This window comes from Atractosteus spatula, chromosome 5 (genome assembly GCF_055471065.1).
Source record: "Atractosteus spatula isolate fAtrSpa1 chromosome 5, fAtrSpa1.hap1, whole genome shotgun sequence".
NCBI lineage: Eukaryota > Metazoa > Chordata > Actinopteri > Semionotiformes > Lepisosteidae > Atractosteus > Atractosteus spatula.
In genome coordinates this window covers 14,228,824-14,249,864 of record NC_142710.1, presented here as the reverse complement: position 1 = coordinate 14,249,864, position 21,041 = coordinate 14,228,824, and the positions used below count along the sequence as shown (strand labels likewise).

At 54.5% G+C, this 21,041-nt stretch overlaps 31 non-coding genes across 31 annotated transcripts; 22 read left to right on the top strand and 9 right to left on the bottom strand.

Moving 5' to 3' along the window:
* Window positions 1-1,045: 1,045 nt before the first annotated feature.
* Window positions 1,046-1,117, bottom strand: trnap-cgg (transfer RNA proline (anticodon CGG)). Its single transcript has one exon. It is a non-coding gene; the product is annotated as a tRNA-Pro (tRNA).
* Window positions 1,118-1,306: 189 nt separating this feature from the next.
* On the top strand, window positions 1,307-1,379 carry trnaa-ugc (transfer RNA alanine (anticodon UGC)). The gene has a single exon. It is a non-coding gene; the product is annotated as a tRNA-Ala (tRNA).
* Window positions 1,380-1,782: 403 nt separating this feature from the next.
* Window positions 1,783-1,855, top strand: trnam-cau (transfer RNA methionine (anticodon CAU)). Its single transcript has one exon. It is a non-coding gene; the product is annotated as a tRNA-Met (tRNA).
* A 526-nt stretch (window positions 1,856-2,381) lies between these two features.
* Window positions 2,382-2,454, top strand: trnaa-agc (transfer RNA alanine (anticodon AGC)). The gene has a single exon. It is a non-coding gene; the product is annotated as a tRNA-Ala (tRNA).
* Window positions 2,455-3,192: 738 nt separating this feature from the next.
* Window positions 3,193-3,264, bottom strand: trnap-ugg (transfer RNA proline (anticodon UGG)). The gene has a single exon. It is a non-coding gene; the product is annotated as a tRNA-Pro (tRNA).
* A 665-nt stretch (window positions 3,265-3,929) lies between these two features.
* On the top strand, window positions 3,930-4,002 carry trnam-cau (transfer RNA methionine (anticodon CAU)). Its single transcript has one exon. It is a non-coding gene; the product is annotated as a tRNA-Met (tRNA).
* A 525-nt stretch (window positions 4,003-4,527) lies between these two features.
* Window positions 4,528-4,600, top strand: trnaa-agc (transfer RNA alanine (anticodon AGC)). Its single transcript has one exon. It is a non-coding gene; the product is annotated as a tRNA-Ala (tRNA).
* Window positions 4,601-5,333: 733 nt separating this feature from the next.
* On the bottom strand, window positions 5,334-5,405 carry trnap-cgg (transfer RNA proline (anticodon CGG)). Its single transcript has one exon. It is a non-coding gene; the product is annotated as a tRNA-Pro (tRNA).
* Window positions 5,406-5,594: 189 nt separating this feature from the next.
* trnaa-ugc (transfer RNA alanine (anticodon UGC)) lies at window positions 5,595-5,667 on the top strand. The gene has a single exon. It is a non-coding gene; the product is annotated as a tRNA-Ala (tRNA).
* Window positions 5,668-6,070: 403 nt separating this feature from the next.
* Window positions 6,071-6,143, top strand: trnam-cau (transfer RNA methionine (anticodon CAU)). Its single transcript has one exon. It is a non-coding gene; the product is annotated as a tRNA-Met (tRNA).
* A 525-nt stretch (window positions 6,144-6,668) lies between these two features.
* Window positions 6,669-6,741, top strand: trnaa-agc (transfer RNA alanine (anticodon AGC)). The gene has a single exon. It is a non-coding gene; the product is annotated as a tRNA-Ala (tRNA).
* Window positions 6,742-7,478: 737 nt separating this feature from the next.
* Window positions 7,479-7,550, bottom strand: trnap-ggg (transfer RNA proline (anticodon GGG)). Its single transcript has one exon. It is a non-coding gene; the product is annotated as a tRNA-Pro (tRNA).
* Window positions 7,551-7,739: 189 nt separating this feature from the next.
* On the top strand, window positions 7,740-7,812 carry trnaa-ugc (transfer RNA alanine (anticodon UGC)). Its single transcript has one exon. It is a non-coding gene; the product is annotated as a tRNA-Ala (tRNA).
* A 405-nt stretch (window positions 7,813-8,217) lies between these two features.
* On the top strand, window positions 8,218-8,290 carry trnam-cau (transfer RNA methionine (anticodon CAU)). Its single transcript has one exon. It is a non-coding gene; the product is annotated as a tRNA-Met (tRNA).
* A 525-nt stretch (window positions 8,291-8,815) lies between these two features.
* Window positions 8,816-8,888, top strand: trnaa-agc (transfer RNA alanine (anticodon AGC)). The gene has a single exon. It is a non-coding gene; the product is annotated as a tRNA-Ala (tRNA).
* A 737-nt stretch (window positions 8,889-9,625) lies between these two features.
* Window positions 9,626-9,697, bottom strand: trnap-cgg (transfer RNA proline (anticodon CGG)). The gene has a single exon. It is a non-coding gene; the product is annotated as a tRNA-Pro (tRNA).
* A 665-nt stretch (window positions 9,698-10,362) lies between these two features.
* Window positions 10,363-10,435, top strand: trnam-cau (transfer RNA methionine (anticodon CAU)). The gene has a single exon. It is a non-coding gene; the product is annotated as a tRNA-Met (tRNA).
* Window positions 10,436-10,961: 526 nt separating this feature from the next.
* Window positions 10,962-11,034, top strand: trnaa-agc (transfer RNA alanine (anticodon AGC)). The gene has a single exon. It is a non-coding gene; the product is annotated as a tRNA-Ala (tRNA).
* Window positions 11,035-11,772: 738 nt separating this feature from the next.
* On the bottom strand, window positions 11,773-11,844 carry trnap-cgg (transfer RNA proline (anticodon CGG)). Its single transcript has one exon. It is a non-coding gene; the product is annotated as a tRNA-Pro (tRNA).
* Window positions 11,845-12,509: 665 nt separating this feature from the next.
* Window positions 12,510-12,582, top strand: trnam-cau (transfer RNA methionine (anticodon CAU)). The gene has a single exon. It is a non-coding gene; the product is annotated as a tRNA-Met (tRNA).
* A 1,335-nt stretch (window positions 12,583-13,917) lies between these two features.
* trnap-cgg (transfer RNA proline (anticodon CGG)) lies at window positions 13,918-13,989 on the bottom strand. The gene has a single exon. It is a non-coding gene; the product is annotated as a tRNA-Pro (tRNA).
* A 189-nt stretch (window positions 13,990-14,178) lies between these two features.
* trnaa-ugc (transfer RNA alanine (anticodon UGC)) lies at window positions 14,179-14,251 on the top strand. The gene has a single exon. It is a non-coding gene; the product is annotated as a tRNA-Ala (tRNA).
* A 403-nt stretch (window positions 14,252-14,654) lies between these two features.
* On the top strand, window positions 14,655-14,727 carry trnam-cau (transfer RNA methionine (anticodon CAU)). The gene has a single exon. It is a non-coding gene; the product is annotated as a tRNA-Met (tRNA).
* Window positions 14,728-15,252: 525 nt separating this feature from the next.
* On the top strand, window positions 15,253-15,325 carry trnaa-agc (transfer RNA alanine (anticodon AGC)). Its single transcript has one exon. It is a non-coding gene; the product is annotated as a tRNA-Ala (tRNA).
* A 735-nt stretch (window positions 15,326-16,060) lies between these two features.
* On the bottom strand, window positions 16,061-16,132 carry trnap-cgg (transfer RNA proline (anticodon CGG)). Its single transcript has one exon. It is a non-coding gene; the product is annotated as a tRNA-Pro (tRNA).
* Window positions 16,133-16,797: 665 nt separating this feature from the next.
* On the top strand, window positions 16,798-16,870 carry trnam-cau (transfer RNA methionine (anticodon CAU)). The gene has a single exon. It is a non-coding gene; the product is annotated as a tRNA-Met (tRNA).
* A 525-nt stretch (window positions 16,871-17,395) lies between these two features.
* On the top strand, window positions 17,396-17,468 carry trnaa-agc (transfer RNA alanine (anticodon AGC)). The gene has a single exon. It is a non-coding gene; the product is annotated as a tRNA-Ala (tRNA).
* Window positions 17,469-18,201: 733 nt separating this feature from the next.
* trnap-cgg (transfer RNA proline (anticodon CGG)) lies at window positions 18,202-18,273 on the bottom strand. Its single transcript has one exon. It is a non-coding gene; the product is annotated as a tRNA-Pro (tRNA).
* A 665-nt stretch (window positions 18,274-18,938) lies between these two features.
* Window positions 18,939-19,011, top strand: trnam-cau (transfer RNA methionine (anticodon CAU)). Its single transcript has one exon. It is a non-coding gene; the product is annotated as a tRNA-Met (tRNA).
* A 525-nt stretch (window positions 19,012-19,536) lies between these two features.
* On the top strand, window positions 19,537-19,609 carry trnaa-agc (transfer RNA alanine (anticodon AGC)). Its single transcript has one exon. It is a non-coding gene; the product is annotated as a tRNA-Ala (tRNA).
* A 995-nt stretch (window positions 19,610-20,604) lies between these two features.
* Window positions 20,605-20,677, top strand: trnaa-ugc (transfer RNA alanine (anticodon UGC)). The gene has a single exon. It is a non-coding gene; the product is annotated as a tRNA-Ala (tRNA).
* Window positions 20,678-21,041: the final 364 nt, after the last annotated feature.

Below are 21,041 nucleotides of genomic sequence, written 5' to 3'. Positions count from 1 at the left end.
AGTCACCCGATATGCCGAGAGTCAAAGGAGCGCAAAACACGAAGCGTCAAAAGACAAGATGACTTGATGGAAAGAGCATTGAACTGAGGAGCACCAAAGTTCAGCGCGTACAATAGGCAACGAAGCTCCCGGCGTCTTCATCGCACTTGAAAGGACTGCCTTGCAGACCAAGGGCAGCGGGTGGTGTCCGGTAAGAGGGGCAGAGGCGGTAAGACATGATGCCGAGACGCCTGAAGCGAGGGGGATTTGCTCAAATGGTAGAGCGCTCGCTTAGCATACGAGAGGTAGCGGGATCGATGCCCGCATCCTCCAGGTCCGAGTCTGGAGCTCTGGGAGCCGGGTGCTCTCCTTTAGCCTCTGCGACTTCTGATAGGTACTCCTCCGCTGAACGTCTTCAGCTGTCAAGCATTGAAGGGCCACGCCTCCTTCCCCGCCTCAGTCTGCACTGAGTGCGTCTCCGGCATTTTCTCGTCCAATTTGGCAGCTTAGCAAATGAAAAGTATATCCGAGCGAAAACAGTGCTGAGGATACTCTCACGAATCCTTAGAAGACGTGCGTTTGATCAACGATTGCTAAACATTCACATTCGAGCCATCGAGCTCATAGTTTTCCTTGAAATATTGAAAGCTGTCAGCGAGCACATCACGCTCTGCGGGACGCCCCGTATTTTGAGTACTTCAACAGAAAGAAGAGCAGACAGCTCCATAAATATGCGAGGCGCAGAGAGCGAAAGGCGAGCCCCGCACACGTTTCGGTGGCTGAGAGGGGGAAGTTTTTGCTTCTGCATTTCTCAAGTAATGACGCATGACAACAAGCGTTCGCGGTGCTCATTTACGACATAGTGGTGAGGGGTTTTCAGGACGTGTTCTCTTGAACGAGCAACGAGGTTGCCGCCTTGGACAGCTGACTGCACGCTGTCATTGTGCCACGTGATGAGGATTGACCAGGCTCCTTCAGTCATCAGTCACCTTCCATCGTTTGCCGTAAGCAGACGCTGCGAGGTGATGTGGATATCAGTTCCCAGGAGTGTGGCAGAGGAGGAAAAGGGCTCGTCCGGGATTTGAACCCGGGACCTCTCGCACCCGAAGCGAGAATCATACGCCTAGACCAACGAGCCACAGCGACTCTTCCGCTTTTGTGTTGTCAGCGAGCTGGAGGACGGGGGGAGGCGTCATTCGCTCGTCCCGTCAGACCTTCATCAATAAGTCAAGAAAGCCGACTGCCATGCAGGCGAAGGGCAGTGGACGGCGCCCGGTAAGAGGGGAACAAGCGGCACAAGGCGACGCCGAGGGGGAAGGCACAGCGAGGGGGATTAGCTCACATGGTAGAGCGCTCGCTTTGCATGCGAGAGGTAGCGGGATCGATGCCCGCATCCTCCAGGTGTACGCTGAGAGCTCGGTGTGCCGAAAGGTGTCCTTTAGCCTGTGTTCGCGCCTTGCGCCGAGAGTGAAGCGTTTAGCAGCCACGCCCCCTTTTCATCTGCTCTCTGGCTTAAGTGCGTCTCCGCCACTCTCTCTTGACACTTCATGTCAGCATGTCAGAGGTCCCAGTGATGTTTTTAATGGCTGAGTGAGGCCACGATGCTGACGCAGAGAGGCCATTTCAGCCAGAGAGACTTGTGCTAGGTGAGCTGTGAAAGACAGACTCGCGACAGAAACAAACCCCAAAAGTCTCGGTGAGATCAAAAGGCAACACAACACCCAGCAGAGGGCGTCGCAAGATTAGGGACCAGGCGTCTGAAATCCGTGTGAGGCAATCTTTCTGGCCGGCACGCCGCAGCTGGCCTCGTTGGCGCAGCAGGTAGCGCGTCAGTCTCATAATCTGAAGGTCGTGAGTTCGATCCTCACACGGGGCAGGGCCGCTTGCTCTCTTGCTCTTTTCAGACACTGGCAGCAACTATTCGCTCAGAACCACCTCTGCTTGCCTACCACCTGGAAAGCGTCACCTTTACACGGGAGAGGAGCAAAGCCGCACCCCTTTCCTACATAACATTCACATTCACAATTAAGTCCAGAAATTTGCCCTAACTTTCGCTGGCGCTGCTGTCAGCCTGCCCCTGTTGCCGAAGAAAGGCTCACACAGCGTCATGACAGTTGCAAAACAATGTTCCACACTCCGTAAGCAACAACTTCAGTGTTTCAAGTCACCCGATATGCCGAGAGTCAAAGGAGCGCAAAACACGAAGCGTCAAAAGACAAGATGACTTGATGGAAAGAGCATTGAACTGAGGAGCACCAAAGTTCAGCTCGTACAATAGGCAACGAAGCTCCCGGCGTCTTCATCGCACTTGAAAGGACTGCCTTGCAGACCAAGGGCAGCGGGTGGTGTCCGGTAAGAGGGGCAGAGGCGGTAAGACATGATGCCGAGACACCTGAAGCGAGGGGGGGTTAGCTCAAATGGTAGAGCGCTCGCTTAGCATGCGAGAGGTAGCGGGATCGATGCCCGCATCCTCCAGGTCCGAGTCTGGAGCTCTGGGAGCCGGGTGCTCTCCTTTAGCCTCTGCGACTTCTGATAGGTTCTCCTCCGCTGAACGTCCTTCAGCTGTCAAGCATTGAAGGGCCACGCCTCCTTCCCCGCCTCAGTCTGCACTGAGTGCGTCTCCGGCATTTTCTCGTCCAATTTGGCAGCTTAGCAAATGAAAAGTATATCCGAGCGAAAACAGTGCTGAGGATACTCTCACGAATCCTTAGAAGACGTGCGTTTGATCAACGATTGCTAAACATTCACATTCGAGCCATCGAGCTCATAGTTTTCCTTTAAATATTGAAAGCTGTCAGCGAGCACATCACGCTCTGCGGGACGCCCCGTATTTTGAGTACTTCAACAGAAAGAAGAGCAGACAGCTCCATAAATATGCGAGGCGCAGAGAGCGAGAGGCGAGCCCCGCACACGTTTCGGTGGCTGAGAGGGGGCAGTTTTTGCTTCTGCATTTCTCAAGTAATGACGCATGACAACAAGCGTTCGCGGTGCTCATTTACGACATAGTGGTGAGGGGTTTTCAGGACGTGTTCTCTTGAACGAGCAACGAGGTTGCCGCCTTGGACAGCTGACTGCACGCTGTCATTGTGCCACGTGATGAGGATTGACCAGGCTCCTTCAGTCATCAGTCACCTTCCATCGTTTGCCGTAAGCAGACGCTGCGAGGTGATGTGGATATCAGTTCCCAGATTCGAGTGTGGCAGAGGAGGAAAAGGGCTCGTCCGGGATTTGAACCCGGGACCTCTCGCACCCAAAGCGAGAATCATACGCCTAGACCAACGAGCCACAGCAACTCTTCTGCTTATGTGTTGTCAGCGAGCTGGAGGACGGGGGGAGGCGTCATTCGCTCGTCCCGTCAGACCTTCATCAATAAGTCAAGAAAGCCGACTGCCTTGCAGGCGAAGGGCAGTGGATGGCGCCCGGTAAGAGGGGAACAAGCGGCACAAGGCGACGCCGAGGGGGAAGGCACAGCGAGGGGGATTAGCTCACATGGTAGAGCGCTCGCTTTGCATGCGAGAGGTAGCGGGATCGATGCCCGCCTCCTCCAGGTGTACGCTGAGAGCTCGGCGTGCCGAAAGGTGTCTTTTAGCCTGTGTTCGCGCCTTGCGCCGAGAGTGAAGCGTTTAGCAGCCACGCCCCCTTTTCATCTTCTCTCTGGCTTAAGTGCGTCTCCGCCACTCTCTCTTGACACTTCATGTCAGCATGTCAGAGGTCCCAGTGATGTTTTTAATGGCTGAGTGAGGCCACGATGCTGACGCAGAGAGGCCATTTCAGCCAAAGAGACTTGTGCTAGGTGAGCTGTGAAAGACAGACTCGATACAGAAACAAACCCCAAAAGTCTCGGTGAGATCAAAAGGCAACACAACACCCAGCAGAGGGCGTCGCAAGATTAGGGACCAGGCGTCTGAAATCCGTGTGAGGCAATCTTTCTGGCCGGCGCGCCACAGCTGGCCTCGTTGGCGCAGCAGGTAGCGCGTCAGTCTCATAATCTGAAGGTCGTGAGTTCGATCCTCACACGGGGCAGGGCCGCTTGCTCTCTTGCTCTTTTCAGACACTGGCAGCAACTATTCGCTCAGAACCACCTCTGCTTGCCTACCACCTGGAAAGCGTCACCTTTACACGGGAGAGGAGCAAAGCCGCACCCCTTTCCTACATAACATTCACATTCACAATTAAGTCCAGAAATTTGCCCTAACTTTCGCTGGCGCTGCTGTCAGCCTGCCCCTGTTGCCGAAGAAAGGCTCACACAGCGTCATGACAGTTGCAAAACAATGTTCCACACTCCGTAAGCAACAACTTCAGTGTTTCAAGTCACCCGATATGCCGAGAGTCAAAGGAGCGCAAAACACGAAGCGTCAAAAGACAAGATGACTTGATGGAAAGAGCATTGAACTGAGGAGCACCAAAGTTCAGCTCGTACAATAGGCAACGCAGCTCCCGGCGTCTTCATCGCACTTGAAAGGACTGCCTTGCAGACCAAGGGCAGCGGGTGGTGTCCGGTAAGAGGGGCAGAGGCGGTAAGACATGATGCCGAGACACCTGAAGCGAGGGGGGTTAGCTCAAATGGTAGAGCGCTCGCTCAGCATGCGAGAGGTAGCGGGATCGATGCCCGCATCCTCCAGGTCCGAGTCTGGAGCTGTGGGAGCCGGGTGCTCTCCTTTAGCCTCTGCGACTTCTGATAGGTTCTCCTCCGCTGAACGTCCTTCAGCTGTCAAGCATTGAAGGGCACGCCTCCTTCCCCGCCTCAGTCTGCACTGAGTGCGTCTCCGGCATTTTCTCGTCCAATTTGGCAGCTTAGCAAATGAAAAGTATATCCGAGCGAAAACAGTGCTGAGGATACTCTCACGAATCCTTAGAAGACGTGCGTTTGATCAACGATTGCTAAACATTCACATTTGAGCCATCGAGCTCATAGTTTTCCTTTAAATATTGAAAGCTGTCAGCGAGCACATCACGCTGTGCGGGACGCCCCGTATTTTGAGTACTTCAACAGAAAGAAGAGCAGACAGCTCCATAAATATGCGAGGCGCAGAGAGCGAAAGGCGAGCCCCGCACACGTTTCGGTGGCTGAGAGGGGGCAGTTTTTGCTTCTGCATTTCTCAAGTAATGACGCATGACAACAAGCGTTCGCGGTGCTCATTTACGACATAGTGGTGAGGGGTTTTCAGGACGTGTTCTCTTGAACGAGCAACGAGGTTGCCGCCTTGGACAGCTGACTGCACGCTGTCATTGTGCCACGTGATGAGGATTGACCAGGCTCCTTCAGTCATCAGTCACCTTCCATCGTTTGCCGTAAGCAGACGCTGCGAGGTGATGTGGATATCAGTTCCCAGGAGTGTGGCAGAGGAGGAAAAGGGCTCGTCCGGGATTTGAACCCGGGACCTCTCGCACCCGAAGCGAGAATCATACGCCTAGACCAACGAGCCACAGCGACTCTTCCGCTTTTGTGTTGTCAGCGAGCTGGAGGACGGGGGGAGGCGTCATTCGCTCGTCCCGTCAGACCTTCATCAATAAGTCAAGAAAGCCGACTGCCTTGCAGGCGAAGGGCAGTGGACGGCGCCCGGTAAGAGGGGAACAAGCGGCACAAGGCGACGCCGAGGGGGAAGGCACAGCGAGGGGGATTAGCTCACATGGTAGAGCGCTCGCTTTGCATGCGAGAGGTAGCGGGATCGATACCCGCATCCTCCAGGTGTACGCTGAGAGCTCGGTGTGCCGAAAGGTGTCCTTTAGCCTGTGTTCGCGCCTTGCGCCGAGAGTGAAGCGTTTAGCAGCCACGCCCCCTTTTCATCTGCTCTCTGGCTTAAGTGCGTCTCCGCCACTCTCTCTTGACACTTCATGTCAGCATGTCAGAGGTCCCAGTGATGTTTTTAATGGCTGAGTGAGGCCACGATGCTGACGCAGAGAGGCCATTTCAGCCAGAGAGACTTGTGCTAGGTGAGCTGTGAAAGACAGACTCGCGACAGAAACAAACCCCAAAAGTCTCGGTGAGATCAAAAGGCAACACAACACCCAGCAGAGGGCGTCGCAAGATTAGGGACCAGGCGTCTGAAATCCGTGTGAGGCAATCTTTCTGGCCGGCACGCCGCAGCTGGCCTCGTTGGCGCAGCAGGTAGCGCGTCAGTCTCATAATCTGAAGGTCGTGAGTTCGATCCTCACACTGGGCAGGGCCGCTTGCTCTCTTGCTCTTTTCAGACACTGGCAGCAACTATTCGCTCAGAACCACCTCTGCTTGCCTACCACCTGGAAAGCGTCACCTTTACACGGGAGAGGAGCAAAGCCGCACCCCTTTCCTACATAACATTCACATTCACAATTAAGTCCAGAAATTTGCCCTAACTTTCGCTGGCGCTGCTGTCAGCCTGCCCCTGTTGCCGAAGAAAGGCTCACACAGCGTCATGACAGTTGCAAAACAATGTTCCACACTCCGTAAGCAACAACTTCAGTGTTTCAAGTCACCCGATATGCCGAGAGTCAAAGGAGCGCAAAACACGAAGCGTCAAAAGACAAGATGACTTGATGGAAAGAGCATTGAACTGAGGAGCACCAAAGTTCAGCTCGTACAATAGGCAACGAAGCTCCCGGCGTCTTCATCGCACTTGAAAGGACTGCCTTGCAGACCAAGGGCAGCGGGTGGTGTCCGGTAAGAGGGGCAGAGGCGGTAAGACATGATGCCGAGACACCTGAAGCGAGGGGGGTTAGCTCAAATGGTAGAGCGCTCGCTTAGCATGCGAGAGGTAGCGGGATCGATGCCCGCATCCTCCAGGTCCGAGTCTGGAGCTGTGGGAGCCGGGTGCTCTCCTTTAGCCTCTGCGACTTCTGATAGGTTCTCCTCCGCTGAACGTCCTTCAGCTGTCAAGCATTGAAGGGCACGCCTCCTTCCCCGCCTCAGTCTGCACTGAGTGCGTCTCCGGCATTTTCTCGTCCAATTTGGCAGCTTAGCAAATGAAAAGTATATCCGAGCGAAAACAGTGCTGAGGATACTCTCACGAATCCTTAGAAGACGTGCGTTTGATCAACGATTGCTAAACATTCACATTTGAGCCATCGAGCTCATAGTTTTCCTTTAAATATTGAAAGCTGTCAGCGAGCACATCACGCTCTGCGGGACGCCCCGTATTTTGAGTACTTCAACAGAAAGAAGAGCAGACAGCTCCATAAATATGCGAGGCGCAGAGAGCGAAAGGCGAGCCCCGCACACGTTTCGGTGGCTGAGAGGGGGCAGTTTTTGCTTCTGCATTTCTCAAGTAATGACGCATGACAACAAGCGTTCGCGGTGCTCATTTACGACATAGTGGTGAGGGGTTTTCAGGACGTGTTCTCTTGAACGAGCAACGAGGTTGCCGCCTTGGACAGCTGACTGCACGCTGTCATTGTGCCACGTGATGAGGATTGACCAGGCTCCTTCAGTCATCAGTCACCTTCCATCGTTTGCCGTAAGCAGACGCTGCGAGGTGATGTGGATATCAGTTCCCAGATTCGAGTGTGGCAGAGGAGGAAAAGGGCTCGTCCGGGATTTGAACCCGGGACCTCTCGCACCCCAAGCGAAAATCATACGCCTAGACCAACGAGCCACAGCGACTCTTCCGCTTTTGTGTTGTCAGCGAGCTGGAGGACGGGGGGAGGCGTCATTCGCTCGTCCCGTCAGACCTTCATCAATAAGTCAAGAAAGCCGACTGCCTTGCAGGCGAAGGGCAGTGGACGGCACCCGGTAAGAGGGGAACAAGCGGCACAAGGCTCCGCCGAGGGGGAAGGCACAGCGAGGGGGATTAGCTCACATGGTAGAGCGCTCGCTTTGCATGCGAGAGGTAGCGGGATCGATGCCCGCATCCTCCAGGTGTACGCTGAGAGCTCGGTGTGCCGAAAGGTGTCCTTTAGCCTGTGTTCGCGCCTTGCGCCGAGAGTGAAGCGTTTAGCAGCCACGCCCCCTTTTCATCTGCTCTCTGGCTTAAGTGCGTCTCCGCCACTCTCTCTTGACACTTCATGTCAGCATGTCAGAGGTCCCAGTGATGTTTTTAATGGCTGAGTGAGGCCACGATGCTGACGCAGAGAGGCCATTTCAGCCAGAGAGACTTGTGCTAGGTGAGCTGTGAAAGACAGACTCGCGACAGAAACAAACCCCAAAAGTCTCGGTGAGATCAAAAGGCAAACACAACACCCAGCAGAGGGCGTCGCAAGATTAGGGACCAGGCGTCTGAAATCCGTGTGAGGCAATCTTTGTGGCCGGCACGGCGCAAACTGGCCTCGTTGGCGCAGCAGGTAGCGCGTCAGTCTCATAATCTGAAGGTCGTGAGTTCGATCCTCACACGGGGCAGGGCCGCTTGCTCTCTTGCTCTTTTCAGACACTGGCAGCAACTATTCGCTCAGAACCACCTCTGCTTGCCTACCACCTGGAAAGCGTCACCTTTACACGGGAGAGGAGCAAAGCCGCACCCCTTTCCTACATAACATTCACATTCACAATTAAGTCCAGAAATTTGCCCTAACTTTCGCTGGCGCTGCTGTCAGCCTGCCCCTGTTGCCGAAGAAAGGCTCACACAGCGTCATGACAGTTGCAAAACAATGTTCCACACTCCGTAAGCAACAACTTCAGTGTTTCAAGTCACCCGATATGCCGAGAGTCAAAGGAGCGCAAAACACGAAGCGTCAAAAGACAAGATGACTTGATGGAAAGAGCATTGAACTGAGGAGCACCAAAGTTCAGCTCGTACAATAGGCAACGAAGCTCCCGGCGTCTTCATCGCACTTGAAAGGACTGCCTTGCAGACCAAGGGCAGCGGGTGGTGTCCGGTAAGAGGGGCAGAGGCGGTAAGACATGATGCCGAGACACCTGAAGCGAGGGGGGTTAGCTCAAATGGTAGAGCGCTCGCTTAGCATGCGAGAGGTAGCGGGATCGATGCCCGCATCCTCCAGGTCCGAGTCTGGAGCTCTGGGAGCCGGGTGCTCTCCTTTAGCCTCTGCGACTTCTGATAGGTTCTCCTCCGCTGAACGTCCTTCAGCTGTCAAGCATTGAAGGGCACGCCTCCTTCCCCGCCTCAGTCTGCACTGAGTGCGTCTCCGGCATTTTCTCGTCCAATTTGGCAGCTTAGCAAATGAAAAGTATATCCGAGCGAAAACAGTGCTGAGGATACTCTCACGAATCCTTAGAAGACGTGCGTTTGATCAACGATTGCTAAACATTCACATTTGAGCCATCGAGCTCATAGTTTTCCTTGAAATATTGAAAGCTGTCAGCGAGCACATCACGCTCTGCGGGACGCCCCGTATTTTGAGTACTTCAACAGAAAGAAGAGCAGACAGCTCCATAAATATGCGAGGCGCAGAGAGCGAAAGGCGAGCCCCGCACACGTTTCGGTGGCTGAGAGGGGGCAGTTTTTGCTTCTGCATTTCTCAAGTAATGACGCATGACAACAAGCGTTCGCGGTGCTCATTTACGACATAGTGGTGAGGGGTTTTCAGGACGTGTTCTCTTGAACGAGCAACGAGGTTGCCGCCTTGGACAGCTGACTGCACGCTGTCATTGTGCCACGTGATGAGGATTGACCAGGCTCCTTCAGTCATCAGTCACCTTCCATCGTTTGCCGTAAGCAGACGCTGCGAGGTGATGTGGATATCAGTTCCCAGATTCGAGTGTGGCAGAGGAGGAAAAGAGCTCGTCCGGGATTTGAACCCGGGACCTCTCGCACCCGAAGCGAGAATCATACGCCTAGACCAACGAGCCACAGCGACTCTTCTGCTTTGGTGTTGTCAGCGAGCTGGAGGACGGGGGGAGGCGTCATTCGCTCGTCCCGTCAGACCTTCATCAATAAGTCAAGAAAGCCGACTGCCTTGCAGGCGAAGGGCAGTGGACGGCGCCCGGTAAGAGGGAAACAAGCGGCACAAGGCGACGCCGAGGGGGAAGGCACAGCGAGGGGGATTAGCTCACATGGTAGAGCGCTTGCTTTGCATGCGAGAGGTAGCGGGATCGATGCCCGCATCCTCCAGGTGTACGCTGAGAGCTCAGTGTGCCGAAAGGTGTCCTTTAGCCTGTGTTCGCGCCTTGCGCCGAGAGTGAAGCGTTTAGCAGCCACGCCCCCTTTTCATCTTCTCTCTGGCTTAAGTGCGTCTCCGCCACTCTCTCTTGACACTTCATGTCAGCATGTCAGAGGTCCCAGTGATGTTTTTAATGGCTGAGTGAGGCCACGATGCTGACGCAGAGAGGCCATTTCAGCCAGAGAGACTTGTGCTAGGTGAGCTGTGAAAGACAGACTCGCGACAGAAACAAACCCCAAAAGTCTCGGTGAGATCAAAAGGCAACACAACACCCAGCAGAGGGCGTCGCAAGATTAGGGACCAGGCGTCTGAAATCCGTGTGAGGCAATCTTTCTGGCCGGCACGCCGCAGCTCGCCTCGTTGGCGCAGCAGGTAGCGCGTCAGTCTCATAATCTGAAGGTCGTGAGTTCGATCCTCACACGGGGCAGGGCCGCTTGCTCTCTTGCTCTTTTCAGACACTGGCAGCAACTATTCGCTCAGAACCACCTCTGCTTGCCTACCACCTGGAAAGCGTCACCTTTACACGGGAGAGGAGCAAAGCCGCACCCCTTTCCTACATAACATTCACATTCACAATTAAGTCCAGAAATTTGCCCTAACTTTCGCTGGCGCTGCTGTCTGCCTGCCCCTGTTGCCGAAGAAAGGCTCACACAGCGTCATGACAGTTGCAAAACAATGTTCCACACTCCGTAAGCAACAACTTCAGTGTTTCAAGTCACCCGATATGCTGAGAGTCAAAGGAGCGCAAAACACGAAGCGTCAAAAGACAAGATGACTTGATGAAAAGAGCATTGAACTGAGGAGCACCAAAGTTCAGCTCGTACAATAGACAACGAAGCTCCCGGCGTCTTCATCGCACTTGAAAGGACTGCCTTGCAGACCAAGGGCAGCGGGCGGTGTCCGGTAAGAGGGGCAGAGGCGGTAAGACATGATGCCGAGACGCCTGAAGCGGGGGGGGGTTAGCTCAAATGGTAGAGCGCTCGCTTAGCATGCGAGAGGTAGCGGGATCGATGCCCGCATCCTCCAGGTCCGAGTCTGGAGCTCTGGGAGCCGGGTGCTCTCCTTTAGCCTCTGCGACTTCTGATAGGTTCTCCTCCGCTGAACGTCCTTCAGCTGTCAAGCATTGAAGGGCCACGCCTCCTTCCCCGCCTCAGTCTGCACTGAGTGCGTCTCCGGCATTTTCTCGTCCAATTTGGCAGCTTAGCAAATGAAAAGTATATCCGAGCGAAAACAGTGCTGAGGATACTCTCACGAATCCTTAGAAGACGTGCGTTTGATCAACGATTGCTAAACATTCACATTCGAGCCATCGAGCTCATAGTTTTCCTTTAAATATTGAAAGCTGTCAGCGAGCACATCACGCTCTGCGGGACGCCCCGTATTTTGAGTACTTCAACAGAAAGAAGAGCAGACAGCTCCATAAATATGCGAGGCGCAGAGAGCGAAAGGCGAGCCCCGCACACGTTTCGGTGGCTGAGAGGGGGCAGTTTTTGCTTCTGCATTTCTCAAGTAATGACGCATGACAACAAGCGTTCGCGGTGCTCATTTACGACATAGTGGTGAGGGGTTTTCAGGACGTGTTCTCTTGAACGAGCAACGAGGTTGCCGCCTTGGACAGCTGACTGCACGCTGTCATTGTGCCACGTGATGAGGATTGACCAGGCTCCTTCAGTCATCAGTCACCTTCCATCGTTTGCCGTAAGCAGACGCTGCGAGGTGATGTGGATATCAGTTCCCAGATTCGAGTGTGGCAGAGGAGGAAAAGGGCTCGTCCGGGATTTGAACCCGGGACCTCTCACACCCGAAGCGAGAATCATACGCCTAGACCAACGAGCCACAGCGACTCTTCTGCTTTGGTGTTGTCAGCGAGCTGGAGGACGGGGGGAGGCGTCATTCGCTCGTCCCGTCAGACCTTCATCAATAAGTCAAGAAAGCCGACTGCCTTGCAGGCGAAGGGCAGTGGACGGCGCCCGGTAAGAGGGGAACAAGCGGCACAAGGCGACGCCGAGGGGGAAGGCACAGCGAGGGGGATTAGCTCACATGGTAGAGCGCTTGCTTTGCATGCGAGAGGTAGCGGGATCGATGCCCCCATCCTCCAGGTGTACGCTGAGAGCTCAGTGTGCCGAAAGGTGTCCTTTAGCCTGTGTTCGCGCCTTGCGCCGAGAGTGAAGCGTTTAGCAGCCACGCCCCCTTTTCATCTTCTCTCTGGCTTAAGTGCGTCTCCGCCACTCTCTCTTGACACTTCATGTCAGCATGTCAGAGGTCCCAGTGATGTTTTTAATGGCTGAGTGAGGCCACGATGCTGACGCAGAGAGGCCATTTCAGCCAGAGAGACTTGTGCTAGGTGAGCTGTGAAAGACAGACTCGCGACAGAAACAAACCCCAAAAGTCTCGGTGAGATCAAAAGGCAACACAACACCCAGCAGAGGGCGTCGCAAGATTAGGGACCAGGCGTCTGAAATCCGTGTGAGGCAATCTTTCTGGCCGGCACGCCGCAGCTGGCCTCGTTGGCGCAGCAGGTAGCGCGTCAGTCTCATAATCTGAAGGTCGTGAGTTCGATCCTCACACGGGGCAGGGCCGCTTGCTCTCTTGCTCTTTTCAGACACTGGCAGCAACTATTCGCTCAGAACCACCTCTGCTTGCCTACCACCTGGAAAGCGTCACCTTTACACGGGAGAGGAGCAAAGCCGCACCCCTTTCCTACATAACATTCACATTCACAATTAAGTCCAGAAATTTGCCCTAACTTTCGCTGGCGCTGCTGTCTGCCTGCCCCTGTTGCCGAAGAAAGGCTCACACAGCGTCATGACAGTTGCAAAACAATGTTCCACACTCCGTAAGCAACAACTTCAGTGTTTCAAGTCACCCGATATGCTGAGAGTCAAAGGAGCGCAAAACACGAAGCGTCAAAAGACAAGATGACTTGATGAAAAGAGCATTGAACTGAGGAGCACCAAAGTTCAGCTCGTACAATAGACAACGAAGCTCCCGGCGTCTTCATCGCACTTGAAAGGACTGCCTTGCAGACCAAGGGCAGCGGGCGGTGTCCGGTAAGAGGGGCAGAGGCGGTAAGACATGATGCCGAGACGCCTGAAGCGGGGGGGGGGTTAGCTCAAATGGTAGAGCGCCTGCTTAGCATGCGAGAGGTAGCGGGATCGATGCCCGCATCCTCCAGGTCCGAGTCTGGAGCTCTGGGAGCCGGGTGCTCTCCTTTAGCCTCTGCGACTTCTGATAGGTTCTCCTCCGCTGAACGTCCTTCAGCTGTCAAGCATTGAAGGGCCACGCCTCCTTCCCCGCCTCAGTCTGCACTGAGTGCGTCTCCGGCATTTTCTCGTCCAATTTGGCAGCTTAGCAAATGAAAAGTATATCCGAGCGAAAACAGTGCTGAGGATACTCTCACGAATCCTTAGAAGACGTGCGTTTGATCAACGATTGCTAAACATTCACATTCGAGCCATCGAGCTTATAGTTTTCCTTTAAATATTGAAAGCTGTCAGCGAGCACATCACGCTGTGCGGGACGCCCCGTATTTTCAGTACTTCAACAGAAAGAGCAGACAGCTCCATAAATATGCGAGGCGCAGAGAGCGAAAGGCGAGCCCCGCACACGTTTCGGTGGCTGAGAGGGGGCAGTTTTTGCTTCTGCATTTCTCAAGTAATGACGCATGACAACAAGCGTTCGCGGTGCTCATTTACGACATAGTGGTGAGGGGTTTTCAGGACGTGTTCTCTTGAACGAGCAACGAGGTTGCCGCCTTGGACAGCTGACTGCACGCTGTCATTGTGCCACGTGATGAGGATTGACCAGGCTCCTTCAGTCATCAGTCACCTTCCATCGTTTGCCGTAAGCAGACGCTGCGAGGTGATGTGGATATCAGTTCCCAGATTCGAGTGTGGCAGAGGAGGAAAAGGGCTCGTCCGGGATTTGAACCCGGGACCTCTCGCACCCGAAGCGAGAATCATACGCCTAGACCAACGAGCCACAGCGACTCTTCCGCTTATGTGTTGTCAGCGAGCTGGAGGACGGGGGGAGGCGTCATTCGCTCGTCCCGTCAGACCTTCATCAATAAGTCAAGAAAGCCGACTGCCTTGCAGGCGAAGGGCAGTGGACGGCGCCCGGAAAGAGGGGAACAAGCGGCACAAGGCGACGCCGAGGGGGAAGGCGCAGCGAGGGGGATTAGCTCACATGGTAGAGCGCTCGCTTTGCATGCGAGAGGTAGCGGGATCGATGCCCGCATCCTCCAGGTGTACGCTGAGAGCTCGGTGTGCCGAAAGGTGTCCTTTAGCCTGTGTTCGCGCCTTGCGCCGAGAGTGAAGCGTTTAGCAGCCACGCCCCCTTTTCATCTTCTCTCTGGCTTAAGTGCGTCTCCGCCACTCTCTCTTGACACTTCATGTCAGCATGTCAGAGGTCCCAGTGATGTTTTTAATGGCTGAGTGAGGCCACGATGCTGACGCAGAGAGGCCATTTCAGCCAGAGAGACTTGTGCTAGGTGAGCTGTGAAAGACAGACTCGCGACAGAAACAAACCCCAAAAGTCTCGGTGAGATCAAAAGGCAACAGAACACCCAGCAGAGGGCGTCGCAAGATTAGGGACCAGGCGTCTGAAATCCGTGTGAGGCAATCTTTCTGGCCGGCACGCCGCAGCTGGCCTCGTTGGCGCAGCAGGTAGCGCGTCAGTCTCATAATCTGAAGGTCGTGAGTTCGATCCTCACACGGGGCAGGGCCGCTTGCTCTCTTGCTCTTTTCAGACACTGGCAGCAACTATTCGCTCAGAACCACCTCTGCTTGCCTACCACCTGGAAAGCGTCACCTTTACACGGGAGAGGAGCAAAGCCGCACCCCTTTCCTACATAACATTCACATTCACAATTAAGTCCAGAAATTTGCCCTAACTTTCGCTGGCGCTGCTGTCAGCCTGCCCCTGTTGCCGAAGAAAGGCTCACACAGCGTCATGACAGTTGCAAAACAATGTTCCACACTCCGTAAGCAACAACTTCAGTGTTTCAAGTCACCCGATATGCCGAGAGTCAAAGGAGCGCAAAACACGAAGCGTCAAAAGACAAGATGACTTGATGGAAAGAGCATTGAACTGAGGAGCACCAAAGTTCAGCTCGTACAATAGGCAACGAAGCTCCCGGCGTCTTCATCGCACTTGAAAGGACTGCCTTGCAGACCAAGGGCAGCGGGTGGTGTCCGGTAAGAGGGGCAGAGGCGGTAAGACATGATGCCGAGACGCCTGAAGCGAGGGGGATTAGCTCAAATGGTAGAGCGCTCGCTTAGCATGCGAGAGGTAGCGGGATCGATGCCCGCATCCTCCAGGTCCGAGTCTGGAGCTCTGGGAGCCGGGTGCTCTCCTTTAGCCTCTGCGACTTCTGATAGGTTCTCCTCCGCTGAACGTCCTTCAGCTGTCAAGCATTGAAGGGCCACGCCTCCTTCCCCGCCTCAGTCTGCACTGAGTGCGTCTCCGGCATTTTCTCGTCCAATTTGGCAGCTTAGCAAATGAAAAGTATATCCGAGCGAAAACAGTGCTGAGGATACTCTCACGAATCCTTAGAAGACGTGCGTTTGATCAACGATTGCTAAACATTCACATTCGAGCCATCGAGCTTATAGTTTTCCTTTAAATATTGAAAGCTGTCAGCGAGCACATCACGCTGTGCGGGACGCCCCGTATTTTCAGTACTTCAACAGAAAGAGCAGACAGCTCCATAAATATGCGAGGCGCAGAGAGCGAAAGGCGAGCCCCGCACACGTTTCGGTGGCTGAGAGGGGGCAGTTTTTGCTTCTGCATTTCTCAAGTAATGACGCATGACAACAAGCGTTCGCGGTGCTCATTTACGACATAGTGGTGAGGGGTTTTCAGGACGTGTTCTCTTGAACGAGCAACGAGGTTGCCGCCTTGGACAGCTGACTGCACGCTGTCATTGTGCCACGTGATGAGGATTGACCAGGCTCCTTCAGTCATCAGTCACCTTCCATCGTTTGCCGTAAGCAGACGCTGCGAGGTGATGTGGATATCAGTTCCCAGATTCGAGTGTGGCAGAGGAGGAAAAGGGCTCGTCCGGGATTTGAACCCGGGACCTCTCGCACCCGAAGCGAGAATCATACGCCTAGACCAACGAGCCACAGCGACTCTTCCGCTTATGTGTTGTCAGCGAGCTGGAGGACGGGGGGAGGCGTCATTCGCTCGTCCCGTCAGACCTTCATCAATAAGTCAAGAAAGCCGACTGCCTTGCAGGCGAAGGGCAGTGGACGGCGCCCGGTAAGAGGGGAACAAGCGGCACAAGGCGACGCCGAGGGGGAAGGCGCAGCGAGGGGGATTAGCTCACATGGTAGAGCGCTCGCTTTGCATGCGAGAAGTAGCGGGATCGATGCCCGCATCCTCCAGGTGTACGCTGAGAGCTCGGTGTGCCGAAAGGTGTCCTTTAGCCTGTGTTCGCGCCTTGCGCCGAGAGTGAAGCGTTTAGCAGCCACGCCCCCTTTTCATCTTCTCTCTGGCTTAAGTGCGTCTCCGCCACTCTCTCTTGACACTTCATGTCAGCATGTCAGAGGTCCCAGTGATGTTTTTAATGGCTGAGTGAGGCCACGATGCTGACGCAGAGAGGCCATTTCAGCCAGAGAGACTTGTGCTAGGTGAGCTGTGAAAGACAGACTCGCGACAGAAACAAACCCCAAAAGTCTCGGTGAGATCAAAAGGCAACAGAACACCCAGCAGAGGGCGTCGCAAGATTAGGGACCAGGCGTCTGAAATCCGTGTGAGGCAATCTTTCTGGCCGGCACGCCGCAGCTGGCCTCGTTGGCGCAGCAGGTAGCGCGTCAGTCTCATAATCTGAAGGTCGTGAGTTCGATCCTCACACGGGGCAGGGCCGCTTGCTCTCTTGCTCTTTTCAGACACTGGCAGCAACTATTCGCTCAGAACCACCTCTGCTTGCCTACCACCTGGAAAGCGTCACCTTTACACGGGAGAGGAGCAAAGCCGCACCCCTTTCCTACATAACATTCACATTCACAATTAAGTCCAGAAATTTGCCCTAACTTTCGCTGGCGCTGCTGTCAGCCTGCCCCTGTTGCCGAAGAAAGGCTCACACAGCGTCATGACAGTTGCAAAACAATGTTCCACACTCCGTAAGCAACAACTTCAGTGTTTCAAGTCACCCGATATGCCGAGAGTCAAAGGAGCGCAAAACACGAAGCGTCAAAAGACAAGATGACTTGATGGAAAGAGCATTGAACTGAGGAGCACCAAAGTTCAGCTCGTACAATAGGCAACGAAGCTCCCGGCGTCTTCATCGCACTTGAAAGGACTGCCTTGCAGACCAAGGGCAGCGGGTGGTGTCCGGTAAGAGGGGCAGAGGCGGTAAGACATGATGCCGAGACGCCTGAAGCGAGGGGGATTAGCTCAAATGGTAGAGCGCTCGCTTAGCATGCGAGAGGTAGCGGGATCGATGCCCGCATCCTCCAGGTCCGAGTCTGGAGCTCTGGGAGCCGGGTGCTCTCCTTTAGTCTCTGCGACTTCTGATAGGTTCTCCTCCGCTGAACGTCTTCAGCTGTCAAGCATTGAAGGGCCACGCCTCCTTCCCCGCCTCAGTCTGCACTGAGTGCGTCTCCGGCATTTTCTCGTCCAATTTGGCAGCTTAGCAAATGAAAAGTATATCCGAGCGAAAACAGTGCTGAGGATACTCTCACGAATCCTTAGAAGACGTGCGTTTGATCAACGATTGCTAAACATTCACATTCGAGCCATCGAGCTCATAGTTTTCCTTGAAATATTGAAAGCTGTCAGCGAGCACATCACGCTCTGCGGGACGCCCCGTATTTTGAGTACTTCAACAGAAAGAAGAGCAGACAGCTCCATAAATATGCGAGGCGCAGAGAGCGAAAGGCGAGCCCCGCACACGTTTCGGTGGCTGAGAGGGGGCAGTTTTTGCTTCTGCATTTCTCAAGTAATGACGCATGACAACAAGCGTTCGCGGTGCTCATTTACGACATAGTGGTGAGGGGTTTTCAGGACGTGTTCTCTTGAACGAGCAACGAGGTTGCCGCCTTGGACAGCTGACTGCACGCTGTCATTGTGCCACGTGATGAGGATTGACCAGGCTCCTTCAGTCATCAGTCACCTTCCATCGTTTGCCGTAAGCAGACGCTGCGAGGTGATGTGGATATCAGTTCCCAGGAGTGTGGCAGAGGAGGAAAAGGGCTCGTCCGGGATTTGAACCCGGGACCTCTCGCACCCGAAGCGAGAATCATACGCCTAGACCAACGAGCCACAGCGACTCTTCCGCTTTTGTGTTGTCAGCGAGCTGGAGGACGGGGGGAGGCGTCATTCGCTCGTCCCGTCAGACCTTCATCAATAAGTCAAGAAAGCCGACTGCCTTGCAGGCGAAGGGCAGTGGACGGCGCCTGGTAAGAGGGGAACAAGCGGCACAAGGCGACGCCGAGGGGGAAGGCACAGCGAGGGGGATTAGCTCACATGGTAGAGCGCTCGCTTTGCATGCGAGAGGTAGCGGGATCGATGCCCGTATCCTCCAGGTGTACGCTGAGAGCTCGGTGTGCCGAAAGGTGTCCTTTAGCCTGTGTTCGCGCCTTGCGCCGAGAGTGAAGCGTTTAGCAGCCACGCCCCCTTTTCATCTGCTCTCTGGCTTAAGTGCGTCTCCGCCACTTTCTCTTGACACTTCATGTCAGCATGTCAGAGGTCCCAGTGATGTTTTTAATGGCTGAGTGAGGCCACGATGCTGACGCAGAGAGGCCATTTCAGCCAAAGAGACTTGTGCTAGGTGAGCTGTGAAAGACAGACTCGATACAGAAACAAACCCCAAAAGTCTCGGTGAGATCAAAAGGCAACACAACACCCAGCAGAGGGCGTCGCAAGATTAGGGACCAGGCGTCTGAAATCCGTGTGAAACAATCTTTCTGGCCGGCACGCCGCAGCTGGTCTCGTTGGCGCAGCAGGTAGCGCGTCAGTCTCATAATCTGAAGGTCGTGAGTTCGATCCTCACACGGGGCAGGGCCGCTTGCTCTCTTGCTCTTTTCAGACACTGGCAGCAACTATTCGCTCAGAATCACCTCTGCTTGCCTACCACCTGGAAAGCGTCACCTTTACACGGGAGAGGAGCAAAGCCGCACCCCTTTCCTACATAACATTCACATTCACAATTAAGTCCAGAAATTTGCCCTAACTTTCGCTGGCGCTGCTGTCAGCCTGCCCCTGTTGCCGAAGAAAGGCTCACACAGCGTCATGACAGTTGCAAAACAATGTTCCACACTCCGTAAGCAACAACTTCAGTGTTTCAAGTCACCCGATATGCCGAGAGTCAAAGGAGCGCAAAACACGAAGCGTCAAAAGACAAGATGACTTGATGGAAAGAGCATTGAACTGAGGAGCACCAAAGTTCAGCTCGTACAATAGGCAACGAAGCTCCCGGCGTCTTCATCGCACTTGAAAGGACTGCCTTGCAGACCAAGGGCAGCGGGTGGTGTCCGGTAAGAGGGGCAGAGGCGGTAAGACATGATGCCGAGACGCCTGAAGCGAGGGGGGTTAGCTCAAATGGTAGAGCGCTCGCTTAGCATGCGAGAGGTAGCGGGATCGATGCCCGCATCCTCCAGGTCCGAGTCTGGAGCTCTGGGAGCCGGGTGCTCTCCTTTAGCCTCTGCGACTTCTGATAGGTTCTCCTCCGCTGAACGTCCTTCAGCTGTCAAGCATTGAAGGGCCACGCCTCCTTCCCCGCCTCAGTCTGCACTGAGTGCGTCTCCGGCATTTTCTCGTCCAATTTGGCAGCTTAGCAAATGAAAAGTATATCCGAGCGAAAACAGTGCTGAGGATACTCTCACGAATCCTTAGAAGACGTGCGTTTGATCAACGATTGCTAAACATTCACATTCGAGCCATCGAGCTCATAGTTTTCCTCTAAAAATTGAAAGCTGTCAGCGAGCACATCACGCTCTGCGGGACGCCCCGTATTTTGAGTACTTCAACAGAAAGAAGAGCAGACAGCTCCATAAATATGCGAGGCGCAGAGAGCGAAAGGCGAGCCCCGCACACGTTTCGGTGGCTGAGAGGGGGCAGTTTTTGCTTCTGCATTTCTCAAGTAATGACGCATGACAACAAGCGTTCGCGGTGCTCATTTACGACATAGTGGTGAGGGGTTTTCAGGACGTGTTCTCTTGAACGAGCAACGAGGTTGCCGCCATGGACAGCTGACTGCACGCTGTCATTGTGCCACGTGATGAGGATTGACCAGGCTCCTTCAGTCATCAGTCACCTTCCATCGTTTGCCGTAAGCAGACGCTGCGAGGTGATGTGGATATCAGTTCCCAGGAGTGTGGCAGAGGAGGAAAAGGGCTCGTCCGGGATTTGAACCCGGGACTTCTCGCACCCGAAGCGAGAATCATACGCCTAGACCAACGAGCCACAGCGACTCTTCCGCTTTTGTGTTGTCAGCGAGCTGGAGGACGGGGGGAGGCGTCATTCGCTCGTCCCGTCAGACCTTCATCAATAAGTCAAGAAAGCCGAATGCCTTGCAGGCGAAGGGCAGTGGACGGCGCCCGGTAAGAGGGGAACAAGCGGCACAAGGCGACGCCGAGGGGGAAGGCACAGCGAGGGGGATTAGCTCACATGGTAGAGCGCTCGCTTTGCATGCGAGAGGTAGCGGGATCGATGCCCGCATCCTCCAGGTGTACGCTGAGAGGTCGGTGTGCCGAAAGGTGTCCTTTAGCCTGTGTTCGCGCCTTGCGCCGAGAGTGAAGCGTTTAGCAGCCACGCCCCCTTTTCATCTTCTCTCTGGCTTAAGTGCGTCTCCGCCACTCTCTCTTGACACTTCATGTCAGCATGTCAGAGGTCCCAGTGAAGTTTTTAATGGCTGAGTGAGGCCACGATGCTGACGCAGAGAGGCCATTTCAGCCACAGAGACTTGTGCTAGGTGAGCTGTGAAAGACAGACTCGCGACAGAAACAAACCCCAAAAGTCTCGGTGAGATCAAAAGGCAACACAACACCCAGCAGAGGGCGTCGCAAGATTAGGGACCAGGCGTCTGAAAT